Source organism: Labrus bergylta, chromosome 7 (genome assembly GCF_963930695.1).
Source record: "Labrus bergylta chromosome 7, fLabBer1.1, whole genome shotgun sequence".
Lineage (NCBI taxonomy): Eukaryota > Metazoa > Chordata > Actinopteri > Labriformes > Labridae > Labrus > Labrus bergylta.
Genome location: NC_089201.1, coordinates 22,441,075 through 22,454,979, shown reverse-complemented (window position 1 = coordinate 22,454,979; position 13,905 = coordinate 22,441,075).

The window sequence follows — 13,905 nt, the reverse complement described above, 5'->3', positions numbered from 1 at the left end:
GATGTGTCCGTCAGAAATCAAAATCAACACTCTGAGCCTAATGAGGGGGGAAAACTTGCAAATTAAATTCACCTGTCAATCCACATCTGTTTCATCCTGTCTTCCTGTCAGTCTACATCAAGGATCCTTTCCACAACATTATCGGAAGACTGTTAAACAGGCATGAAAGATTGTTCAGGTATGCAAGTCTGCCTTTGGCTGGCAGCAAATGGCAAAGATGTATTGTCCTTTATTGAAAGGATGCAACTTCCTCAAAACAATTTTCTGAATTGAAGCTGAGTTTATTATTAAATAAGTAAAATGTCTTTATAGGCAAAAAAAAAAGTGATTCCTGACCTCCAGTTGCCCTCATCCATGTCTTTCATGGAGGCTCCTTCGATGTTGGCAACCCTGGTGTCACATCTGATTTAGAGCACAATCCTTTTGGAAGCAAGGTTTACAGAAAACCTATAACTCTTTGTTGCCTACCTGAATTATTTCCTACTCTATCCCATCATGGTACAGACACAACATCCCTCATTATATAGTGAGAGTGACATCCGGCACAGTCCCCAGTCTTGTCGATATCAAGTCAAGCACGTGTGAGAAGCGGGATCGCTCCTTGCAGACTTTGATGGAAGGCCATAACATATTAATTTCACAACAACTGTCTGGAGCTCTCTGTTATTTGACGTAGGCTGTCAGCCTTCTAATAATCTTCCTGGGTTTTGTCTCATTTGTGTGTCCCCATTGAGGTGCCTGTAATCTCCTTCATTATTAATCTCACAGAGCACAAATGTCATGCCGCCAGCCTTGGCGCACACTCGGCATCATTTAATTCTTGTTTACCAGCTTTCCTCTTTCGCCCCAGTGAAGCCGCCTGTTTCTGCCACAGCAGCATGCTTTCTTCTTAAGAAAAGTCTTTTCATTCTGTCAGGAGACGCAGAAACTGCATTGAGATCCATAGTCTTCTCCCTACCACATGCCCCTCTTATCATTACCCAAATGGCTCACAACAGCCATTGAATCTTTCATCTGTGTGTGTGTGTGTGTGTGTGTGTGTGTGTGTGGGTGTGTGTGTGGGTGGGGCGGAGGGGGGGGGGGGGGGGGTCTTGTGTGTGACAATAGTTTGTGGGAAGATACCTTCAGAACCCCTTGAGGAAATTTTCTAAGCTGAGTTTTACCCTCTTGTTGTATGTCCTACTTTCCACCTCCCCACTGTCGGTTCCAAATCCCCCACACTCCAGCAGCTTTAATGTGACATCACCTGCAGTTTGACAGGTAGTGTACCCGGCCGGGACCCCTGAGTTGGAGTGAATACATACAGTATGAGGCTTGGCTGTCTGTGGTTCTGTGGGATTTTTCCGGGAACTGTGGCTTGAAGCTGAGAAAATCTGAAGCATACAGATGGAGTTGTAAGGCTCAACAAGGAATAATACTGTGCATGGCTGAGAGTAAGGTTATAGCTGAGGCTTAGCCTCCATTAAAAATTATATTATAATATTCTATTTTGTATTTAACACTTTAATGTCTCAAGTGTCATTCACGTCAAACTACACTCATATTTAAAGCTGCTCTTATCAATATTAACAATGACTCAAATTACTACGTGTAATGTGAAAGAATAGAGAATGCAGGCAAAGTTAAGACTTTTGAACAGGAAAAAATAATCCCTCCATTCCCCCTCAAACCCCCACACAGGACTACCTCACTGGACTGTAAAACACAATATAACGTGCAATATATTTATCTGTAGTATTTTTACTCAGTTTTTCTTTTTATATCTATTTATATCTGCACCTTATTTTTATTTTTTATATGTAAATACATGCTGCTGTTTTATCCTGCACTACAACGGGCCAAATGCAACGAAATTTCGTTCTTATCTGCACTGTAAAGTACAAGTTTGAATGACAATAAAGAAAGTCTAAGTCTAAGTCTGCAGTTGAAAGACAACCAAAGGTTCGCCCTCATTTTGGAACGAGCATTATCCCCTCACTATGATTATACTTTCTTTGCTGCTACGGCCGCGTCTATCATATTTGCATTTTTGAATCACGTCCAATCGCTGAATTGTACTCACTCCTAAACTCACCTGCCAACTGTCATTGGGGCAAATACGTCCGCTCTCCACCCAGACACTTCCTAAGTCAACCGAAACAACACAATACAGACAGAGGACATGGTCTCTGCAGACAAAGTCACCACCTCACATGTATGGAGGCCCAAAAGTGATGACTGAGCAGAAATTATTTTGTATTTAACTATCTTTGATTTTTAACGAAAAATCTACAGACTCTGCTTTTAATTAGCTTCTCACAAAGCATTTGAGCATCTTAAGTCTTCTTCAGTCATCCATTCTTTTTTTTAAAACCAAACACTTTTCTGATTTGATCTGCCAACACTCTGAATAACATTATTTACAGCTCTGGAAAGCAGCTGTTCCATGTGATAAAAGGCTATCACATGATAGATATGCAACAAGGAGATGGCAGCAATCAGACCAGAGCTTTATAATAATTGAAAGTCTGACTTTTTTTTCTACAGGCCATATGAAGGCAAAAGATGCAAATTCCCAACAGTTTAAGGTACAGGTGTTTTGATGATGTGTGTGCACACATCATCAAAACACAAAATGATTCATTCTTATTCAATTCCCGTCAACAAAGAGAAACATTAGCTTTCATTTACAATGCTCACCTGGTTTTCTCATTTGTCAATATTTGGCAGCAGAACAAACTATTTCCTCATGCTGCCCATCAACATTCAATTAAGTGTTAGCTGTAGCTGTATGTTTCGCCTGAATCACTCTTTGGATGAAAGTATGGCAGCGCAGGTGGTGGTGATATGAACCCAGATTTAGGATTAAGTCAGTAAGGCTGTCTGGAGGTCCTAGAGGAGTGGAAATTGGAGGTTGAGCATGTCTATGGGAGTACATATGTGTCCCACAGAGGCCTTGGCAGTTCAGTGGGCCTGTATATTAGCACTCACCAGCTGTTACTTCCTATATGCCAACTCCTCTTTTGTTTGCTGTCAGGCTCATTGGCAGCTGCATGTGGGATGGGAAAAGGCACCTGTCAGAATTATACATGCAGCCTCAGCAGCTAAACAAACAACCTCTCAACAGATGGGGTATGCTGGAATATGTGGCCTGCGTGTATCAATACCTCTTTTTTTGGAAATTCAATCTGCACACACAGCATTGGCACCTAGAGCTGGGAAATTAAGTTTTCACAGTGGGCATGAGATCATTGTTTTTACTCGCACCTGTGCAGAGGATACTTATTCCCCTGTATGCCAATAACAATAAATAATCTCGCACAAATTACTCTACTTATGTCTACAGTACCAAACATGTTCAACAAAAAACTGCTGACTGTCTTTTCTCCCCCAGTCCAAAGAATGACACTATTCCTGCCCAAATACGTTTTCTTCTCATGCTGTGTGTCTCTGAAACGTTTTGATATAAGCAGCAGATATGACAGATATACGTTTTCCAAAAATGGAAATAAACAATTATATGTTAACAAAATTGCATTGGAAATAAAGCTCTGTTTCATGTACCATACCAAGGTTAAATAAAGCTGGTATCTTTCAGTTATGAAAAAAAAATCGTTCAAGCACAGCTTATCACATGACCATCAAATGATCTGTTCAATCATCATGTTTGATGCCTCAGCATTTAATTGGGTATATTAAATTGTCATTGTATACACTGCTGTCACTACTGTCTGTACAGCTACAGCCTGGGGTTACTGTTAATGCTTCTTACCACAAGCCCCACAGCTGTTTGTAGCTGTGTTCAATTCTCTCTCTTAGAAACCCTGGTCTTCTCTGCTCTGCTGTCTTATTAACTATTTAATCCCAACATCTTTATGTTCCATATCATAAATGTTGTGTGACGGACTGCCGGCTTCTCTTCAGTAAATCTCTGCAGAATTCAAAAACAGTCTTCACTGAATCATTGAACAAGAAGCAGTGCAGAGAACTCAACCAGATGCAGCAAATGAAACTGTATTAGCATTCATACAGAGAGACTGGTTTAATTTTGACAAGAGGGCTCCTAAATAACAGTCACGTGTTAGTATTGTAGGATCAGTCAAATATGCAGATCAGAGTTTCAATTTGGATCAGCCAAAACTGGTAATTTGTATATTACATTTAATTTTCTGAAGTAAATAATTTACACATGCAGACAAATTAAATTAAAAAAAAAATCATTTTGTTTATAATTAGCCTGCTGTTGGGTGAATAAACATGTAATTTAATCAGGCTTTATAATTGGTAGAAGTGGTTGAGATTATTTATAATTGAAGCATTATTCCAGGTATTAAAATTAAGGGTGGATGGTTATCAAGTAATTATAAGCTGCCAAGGTTTGTGTTGTAAAGAGCTGCTGTCGGTACAAAACAGTTGTCCGGGATAATCAGCACTGCTCTCGATATACAGACTTGAGAAATGCGATACACTTTAAACAGATGTTACAAGTTCAGTCTGTATTCTAACAAACCAGGAAGTGATGCCAACAGTTTTAATACAACTTTCCACAAATAAACATCACAGTAATGCTCTCAATTGCCACAAGTATCTGTGTTGGAGGCATCACATACCGGTAAGTGTGTTTCGACAAACTTATATTTACGTCTCTATTACTGATTACTCTCCTATATTTGAGAAAAAAAAATCCATTATGAGTATACATGGCATTACATGCTCTTCCTTCTGCACCTAGATGATCCTTCTCCATTTACGGAGGCTGTAGTCCTCTAGGTGAGTCCCCCACTCTCTCTTAAATGTCCTACTGTATCCACTGTAGGACATTGTAAAAAAGGCATGAAAGCCCCCCAAACAGTCTGATAGTCATCTTTTATTGTGTCTCTTGTGAGAATGATACCATTACAACACCATTATCTCATTAGCAAGACTCTGAACTGGGTCTGTTGACAGTTGATGAAAGAGAAATATAGAGGCCCTGATGAATAGGTCTTCCACTATTTTAACTGACATCGAGACAGCCAAAAGAAACCCTTTACAAAAGGAATAAACTGGGGAATGAAGAGACACTGCAAATAATGAATGAACTGAAATTGTCTGGAATAATAAGTCTTTTGACGGGGGAAGATCTACTATCATTTGTTGCCAGCTGCAGTCCTTAGACACAGACGCATTTCTCAGATATCATCATTTCATTCAACCTGTCTTTTCATATTCAGAAGACCCAGGAGGCGAAAAAGAGCAGCGAACACGTGTGTAAAGTAGAATATGCAGGAGTACCATTGTCTGGAAGAAGCAAATCTTTTCTGAACGTATTGTCTGTCAAATTACTCCCATATCAGTATGTAATGGGACAGATAGGCAGTGCAATAAAGCTCAGACAATAACCAAGTCACATCTGACATCCAGGTAGGTGTGTCTCAGTAAATATGCTAATAAGAAGGCTTTGATAATCTGAAAGTAGAAAAACAAAAGCCTTCACTGCTTTGATATCGGTGCGTATTGGGACACCATGCTTCAGATAAAATGAGCATAGCAGAGCGCTGGCCTTTAAACTGAGTGGTAATCCTTAGAAAGGGAGCACTGATGATTTCACTGTGAGCCTCCACTCCATTCCCGTGAAGCCTCAAGAAAAACGAGCAGTTAATGAAAATGAATGGCCAGGTCCATGCGACTTGATTGCCAGAGCTGCTTTCATCAATACATCTAATAAAGGAGTCCAACCTTCGAGTGGGACAGAATGGGCCTGAAATAAAGAAAGAATGAAAGAGTTTTTAGCTCATCTTCAGCACTTTAGTCTACTTCTGTTTTCAGATACGGTGAAGCATGATGATATAGGACTGAAGCACAGCAGCTCAATATGAATTATTGACTTATGAGTTATAAACTTTGAAAAAACTTTTACCTTTAAGTTTCCTGCCTTACAAAAATGAATCTCTCAACAGCAGTATAAAAAGACAACAACAAATCATTTAGTACTCTGATTGCTTTTTAATTTATATCCAGTAGGAGAACTTAAGAATTATCATTGCATTAGGTTAATAGAACCTTTGTGTCTATTATACCACATTTTTGTCTATCAATTTACTCAGGCCTTTGACTGGCTGTACATTTGTTTCAATGTTCACAATTGATTGGTCTGCCAGCATAAAAGCCTTTTTGCATGGACTTACAAAGAGATCTTGGTCAGGCTGAAACGCGGGAGACTTATATTATCTCCCTTCACTGCAAGCTCATTCACATACACTAGTATGGTGGAAGCACAATCTAAATGCAAATTGAAAGCTGATTTGGTTGTAACTCTGTCCTTAAAAAAGGTAAGAGGTTGTTTTATAGCAGAGAGGAGAAATTAAAGTTCTACCTGTTCTTCTGATTATTCAGCCAAGTCAGAGGACGGCATCACAAATCCAGTGAAATGTAATATCATTGACCATAGCTGAGATCTAAAAATGCTAGGCAAGCACAGCTGTTGTGTGATGCACTAAAATACATTAATGGCAACTAAAACTGGTCACACTAGGGATGTTCCTCGCTACTCTTTTTCTAGCCTGTTTAACAGAACACCTACTGTCAATAGACACAGAAAACGGGTAGAAATATTTGGTCCTATAATTTGCAAAGCTACACAAACACATGGCTCAGTTACATAAAGCTCATTCTCGTTGGAACAGGATGCAGAGCACAAGCCTCATTTTAACTTACATTAATAGCCACAATAGCAATAAACATACTTAAACAGCTGCTTACATACTGATATTCATGCCTGCTAAACAACTCGTTAGACTCGTGAATGAGAAGTATGGCAACAAAGTGCAATTTCAGTGCCTGGAAAAAAAAAAAAACTATTTGTGTAATATTTTGTCCTCATGTTGTTTCTCCATCTGGCTCCAATGGTAGATGTGAATACCTGCATCATGTTGCCAGTGTCATGTTTTGACAAAATGCTTTTAGATTTTATTTCATTCTTTTGGGGCAGAAAGTATTAAGACTGTTTTCACCATCAGACATGCATTCACTAGGGAGGGCCTTGTTAAAGAATGCCATTAAGTGGACATTGTTATATTTGAAGATGTTGCATATTTCTGTTAGGATATCTGAAATACAAGTGTCCTCAACAGGAAACAAACTCTCGCAATACAAATAACTTGGTGTCTAGACTGGTCCTCTATGACTATGACAGACAAAAACATACATTTTAAGGACATGAAATGGCCGGTTAGGCAACAACCAAACACCTAATCAGAGATTAGAAATATTCATTAGTGCAAATACTGGTCAGTTGAGGCCCTCATGGATACTGCAGTGTTTCCCCTAGGTTTACAGCTTTGGGGGGGTGGGGAGGTGCGGGCAGACGGACGCCGACACAAACACTTGAAGGAATCTTGGTGTTCATGCGTTACTTTTAATGACAGCTGTCCTGTTCTATCGGAAAGGTATCCTTAAATGACTTCTTTCCCTAATTTCCGACTCTATCCACTATCCCATCTGTACAATAAAGGCACAAAAAGCCCAAAATTACATCATTTTTTTTTTTTTTTATTAACTTCACCTTCAAGGGGGGCGGGGGGTCCGTTGGGGGGGGGCGGGCTGCCCCCCTAATATAATGGTAGGGGAAACACTGTGCTGTCTGAAATCTAACATCAAATTCTAACAATCTAAAAATCTAATAGCAAAAACAATAGAAGAAAATAAACAAAATCAGCTACCACTTTTTTGTGAGGACAAATGGATGAGTGGATGATGAAATGAAAATGTAATGAAGTAAAAAGCGTTTGTCCTGAGGGGATTTGGCCATGCTGATATAGTTAATTGTTCCGTCTGGCGAGATGAAAGACTGGTCTCTTTCTAAAAGTGCTGTAGTCTGAATTTGTCCCCATTCAGGAGACTTGAAAAGCAACTTTGGGGAGTTGCTGAAGACAAAAAATATTGGATAAACGTTACACCTGGATAAAAGAAACAGATGACTTACTGCTGAGATGAAATGCTATGTGAAGTGGTTGGAGTGGGACTCTGAGCCTGAGATGCTCATTTTTTTCAAAGGACTTACTGTCAGAGGGAAATGCCAAAAAGCTGTTTGTTTCTGGATATTAATGTATGACCATCTGTTATCCAGTTTCCTTTCCTTTTCTGGTTAAATGGCTTTATAAAACCAGTTTCCTGTCTCATCTGAGTAGCCTACTTGATGGTTAAGGTACTTGGCATGGCTCTTTCAGGTTAATTACCTTTCCAATCAATCTGAGGCTTTAACCTTTGGTGACCTCCATGTTGTCGTGATTCAATTTAAGTTCAACTCTGGGGAATATAAACGTATCCGAGGAAGAGTGTGATTATTGTTCTCAAAATGGAGAAAATTGATTTCCTCTAGTGCTGAAACGTTTCAGCTAATTAACAAAGGCAAAAAAAATGTTTAATAATATCGTAAACTACTGAAGAACTATACCAACCTTTTTCTTAAAAAATGGTTTTGACCACCTTTTGGGGAACTGAAAAATATAATACATAAATACATTAGCCTACTTTAGCATTGTCATGCAATTGAGGCAAGGTCAAGTTATCATAAGAAATATTTGAAGTATCCTGATTAAAATGACTTTGCACATTTGTGGAATACACTGGGCCTGAACCTACAAACAAAACACAGGTCTTTTCTTCTTTCGGCTGCTGTAATACTTTCTTCGGGTTTGGGAGAATTTATGAGTTGGCGTCAACCTACAGCCTCGCTGCTATACGACACTTAATCTGACACACTGGTTATTTGGGTTTTCAGTTTTCATTGAAAGAAATATATTTTTGTTTTTAAAAAAAAGAAATGTTGCAGGCTGATAAATCCAACAGATGTTGTGAGGAAAAATTGCAAGAAAGTTACCAAAGAATTCACAAACAGTGAAAAAATAAGCAGGCAATGATTGGTGTAAAAAAAAAAATCCTTGCACACATTGATGTCATACAGATAATTGCATCTAATAAACTTTACATGAGCAATATTATAGATATAAAGATATATCTTTAGGACTAAAGGGTCAATGGTAAATTGACTTTCCGATTTTTTCATGAATCAAATAAATCTTAAAGCTTGGCCACAGAGTGCCTGTTTGTTTGTCTTTGTTTCTTAAGTAGAGTAGTTAACATATTTGACATGGACATCATAATTACATTGGAGAAACCAGATGCATTGTTTAAGTGATTAAAGGGATACTTCACCCATTTGCATTAAGCTTAGTATCATTAGAAACCTGGCAGTATTTTTTAATGGTCGTGCATCCCGCCCTCATTTTCCCCTAGATGTGAAATCTTTGTATTTTTAAGTATGAAAATGAGCTTCCGATGAAGCAAAAATCATAATTTTGCATCATTGGAAGCTGTTGCGGTTAGCGGGGTGAAACTACAACGCTCCTTATATTTTCGACCACTGAAGCTACAGACCTATCACAGATCAATGGGTGGGAACTTACTCCCAGAATCTAAACTTAAAGGTCCCATATTATGCTTTTTCTGGTTTTATATGCCCTTTAGTTTGTTTTCCAAGTGTCCTGTGCATGTTTAGGCACATCTATTTGCAAAAATTCAAAGTCCGCGGAAACCCGGCTTCTCCTACGTCCTCCTGTTAGCTGTAGCATTAGCTGCATATAATGCTCGGTTCTAGCCCCCCTCGATAAAAATCTGTCAGTGCGGCGTCATTGTCAGTGTGAGATCACTGAGCTAAGCCCATTGGCTCGTTGTGGCAAGCCCTGCAGCTCATGTTGAAATTTCCGAGAAGCGTGCTGAGCAACTAACCAATAACGACAGAGCGGATCGGCAGACCAATCAGAGCAGACTTGGCCCACGTGGGGTCTAACAGTGTGGGCTCAGCAGAGCGTAGCTGACGGACTCAGAGCGTAGAGGGAGCAAGGAGGAGCAGTACATGAAAACAGACACTTTTTTCGAACTTCAGCTATTGTGAACGTACAAAAGTAGGTACATAGATTAAATATACGAACCCCAAAAAGGGCATAATATGGGCTCTTTAACGTCCGCCATATTGCTTGGAAGCTATGCTAACAGGCTCTATGGAGAAAGTTGATAATGGCAAAAAAAATATAAATATGGCGGCAAGACGGCTGCTGCCGACAGGCCTGTCTTGTGTCTTGGCCGCTGGCTGGCGCTTGCCGCTGGGGCCGCTGCTGACTGCAGGGGCCACTGCTGGACGCTGGACGCCAAGACCGCCGCTAGCCGCAGCAGCCAAGAAACAAAACCAGCATGTCGGCAGCAACCGTCTCGCGGCTATATTGCTATATTGCTGGACCTCGCTGGCCGCTGCCAGCTCAGCAGCCGCGGCATAAGGCCTGCCTGTCAGCGGCGGTGAGGACGAGGAGCCGGGGCCGGCTCGAGCTGGGGCAGACTGGTAGTGTCGGTGCTCTCACTGTTTGTCTATGGACACAGACATAGAGTCTGTTTTCTGCCAGGAATTTCCAAGATACCAATTCCTTCTGGAAGAAATCTCGGAATCCGTTGAGGAAACGGCCTTATGTGTTAAAGTAAATATGTCTGTAAACCTGACCTTAGTGGGAGTGACCTGCGGTGCTGTGCATTCTGGGATTTGGTGTTTCATCCACATTAGCTAAAAAGACACTTTCTGCCTTTTGTCGGCCAAGAAGGCACCAACTTCAAAATGTATTTCACATTTATACTACATATATGACCCAATGTCAATACAGATTCATGTTTCAAAGGGTGAAGTATCCCTTTAAGCACACAGAGTTCGCAACACCTGTCCACAGTAGGCTTTTGAGAAAAATAGGCCTATAATGCAATTCACATTTTTTAAGCTCAATACAAAGCACTCTGATACAGGTGCATACTTATACTGACTTACACACTTATTCTTAACTCACTATATAGTAGGCCAACTGAAAGAAAACAAGAATGAAGACCTTACAAGCAAAAGCAGCCTTCACAAGCTCAATAACTAATACCACACAGTCATTAACAACCAATAAATACAAAGTGTAACAAATCTAAAACTTTATGTAATGCAGTAAGCATAGAACTGTGTCTGCAATGACAATATACCATGACGACGACAACATCAGAGGAAAACCAGTAACAATGGGCAACTTAAAGTCAATAACTTCAACAACAGTGGAGCATGGAGGACAGCACAGACAGGCCTACTGCTAGAGACTTTTACTATTAGTAAAGACAGGCAAGACAGGACCAAGCTAAGAGACACACAAACACAAACACAAACACAAACACACAGGTGGTAGGCTATGTTTGACTCATCATATTCGATGTAGAAGCTCATTAAAAGTTGACGATGAACTCCATGTCCAAGTAAGTGATAATCCATTTACACTTGTTGCCTGGGTGAATTTGTAGTTGTTTTCTTCGGTGAATTCTTCATTAGTAGGCTACCGGTCTTTGCTTGCTAGGCCAGCTTAGAGACCAGCCAGTTTAACTCTATTTTTGTTTGTTGTCAATTATATTATCTTACTTTTGTTTTTGATAGTCCAGAGTTAAAATGTTCTTAGGTCTCTTTATTAGAAAACTTCCCATTTACAGTTTCTTCTCAGTATGACAGCGACCATATGTACTTTATTCCTGCTGTTTAAATCAAATATCAACTTCAGCTACATATTCCACTCTGCAGACTTCGGTTAGGGTGCAGTACCGCTTTTGACCACCGGGATAGTTATATAGTAAAACCCATTACCTTCCAGAGTGGCGCTGTTACCTACATAGGAAGAAACGCAATGAAAAATGGGGAAGATACTGTATGTTTGTGTTAAATAATTGCTTGTTATTTGGCTTAGGACCAAATTGAATCAAACAGAAGCAAATACAACAATTTAAAATCACCACCAATATACATAGGCTACATAGATACATGTACATGCTCTGTTTTATCTTATATTGGTGGTGATTTTAACTTTTGATTTTAATAATTTCATGTATTAATAGAAATTTAATTTCAATTACACATTTTTGCATAGAGACCTTAGTAAGTAAGATGGGCTTGTACTGAATTGCAGTATAGGGGTTTAATGTAGGCTACAATCATAGAGACCTTTTTTTAAATGCCTTTCATAAGAATATTTTAGATACAACACCACCACTATGACCTCAGTAATAAACATAAAGATGAATTTACAAATTTCTGACCTTTCCGAATCAGCATCATTAACAAACTTCTTAAAGAATTAAAAGCAGTGCTGTTTTATTGACTTGCAATTTTCTTTTCCAACAATGCTATCAATGTTTACTAAGCTGGGAGGAGGTGTATCCTGGAGATAAAATGGCATCACAAAGCCTTTTAAATCTTTGGGAAATGTAGCATTCTCTGAAGCTTTTCTAACTTATTGAAAAATATCACATGTACTCAAGAAAACCCGGTAAAATGTTTTTCCTCAAACTCATTTGTCATCCATCATTAAAATATTTATTATAAAATTAAAATTGTTGTTACCATGAGCATTCTCAATATGAGGCTGACCTTTATTTTATTGTGAGGTCTTGGGGAAATCAATGTTATTTTGAAATGTACCCAGTTTATGAGATACTTTCCTTTTAATTGGCCATTTGCTCATAAAATTTTACATGCGCTGGTAAATATTTTACTATAGTAAGTGTTCAGAGTGACCATTAAGCCAGCACATGAGGGGCAAAATTAATATTTCAGAAGTCAATTTTAAATTGGAACAAAGTGGCAATAAAAGCATCATTCATTCAGGGTTTTCTTTGTCCTCTGTTTAGAATGAATTCTGTAGGACTTGCAGTAGCTCAGTTAGCTGTAGTACACTTCCAAGGGTATTTTAAAGTCAGAGTTTTAAGTTAAATGTCAAAGAGAAGACAGCAGCATGAAGAAGTCCCACCTTCACTCAAACCCTGCATGGAGTATATATTTTTTCAGAAGAACCATTTACTCGCAGCTTCATTGTTTTATGCACATTCTCCCCAGATATTCCACAAATGGTTTAGTCTTTAATATATCAGTTTTGTCTCCTGTTGCGATTTTTTAAAATTCATTCACCACGCTTCTATCCCCATCGGAGTATGACTGAGAGAGAGTAACACAGAGTACAGCTGAAGTACAAAAGGTTCTCTGGCTTGGAGGCATTTGTACAGAAAACCATTTTTATTTCTACTTTGAATTTTCGTGTTTGCTGCATACTTGAGAAACAGGGCATTTTATAGAGAATGTCAAAAGTTTAATGGTTGGATTTGCTTTCTGCTGCAATGCAGCATTATTGCTGATTAAAACTGGGCTGAATGTATGGAAAGGAGAAAAGATTCTTCTATAGTTGGACGGTTCTGTAGAGGGAGTACTGCCATGTAGAGTTAAGTAAATGAAATGAGGGATTTAGCACATTTAAACCAGATTCACAGATTCCCTGATAAAGAAACATGAAGAAGGTTCTCTATTTGGGGATTCTTTGATTTATTTTCTCATTTCAGTGTTTCATTCCAACACAATACACAACATGAAAAATGTTCTAATGTAATACCTGCCCCTTTCTTATAAGTCTAATGATATTGTATTCATACATTTTTTGCCTTAAAATAAAATAAAAATTCCAAAACTAATATAGACTGATCATTTTAACAAGTATTGTTCATGTAACCAATACCTGATCCATCGCAGCTCATTCCTTCTGCCAAAAGAGCTCCTCTGTTGTCCAAAATCGATTAAAAAACACATCAGTGAGGCACAACAGGTGCTGTGGTTTCTCATTACCAGAAACACAGGCACTTAATTCTGTCTATTTCTGATACTAACAACAGTCCTGCTACTCTAAAAACTCACCAAGGTACCACACAATGTTTATTAATGGATGAAAATAGCCTCAAACAAACCTACTATTTAATTTTTGCGTTTGAAAAAAAAATATGTTCAGCTGTTATAGGAAAGTCTCTTGCCTTTTGTAAGTATGTTTTAATGAAACATGTCTGCAG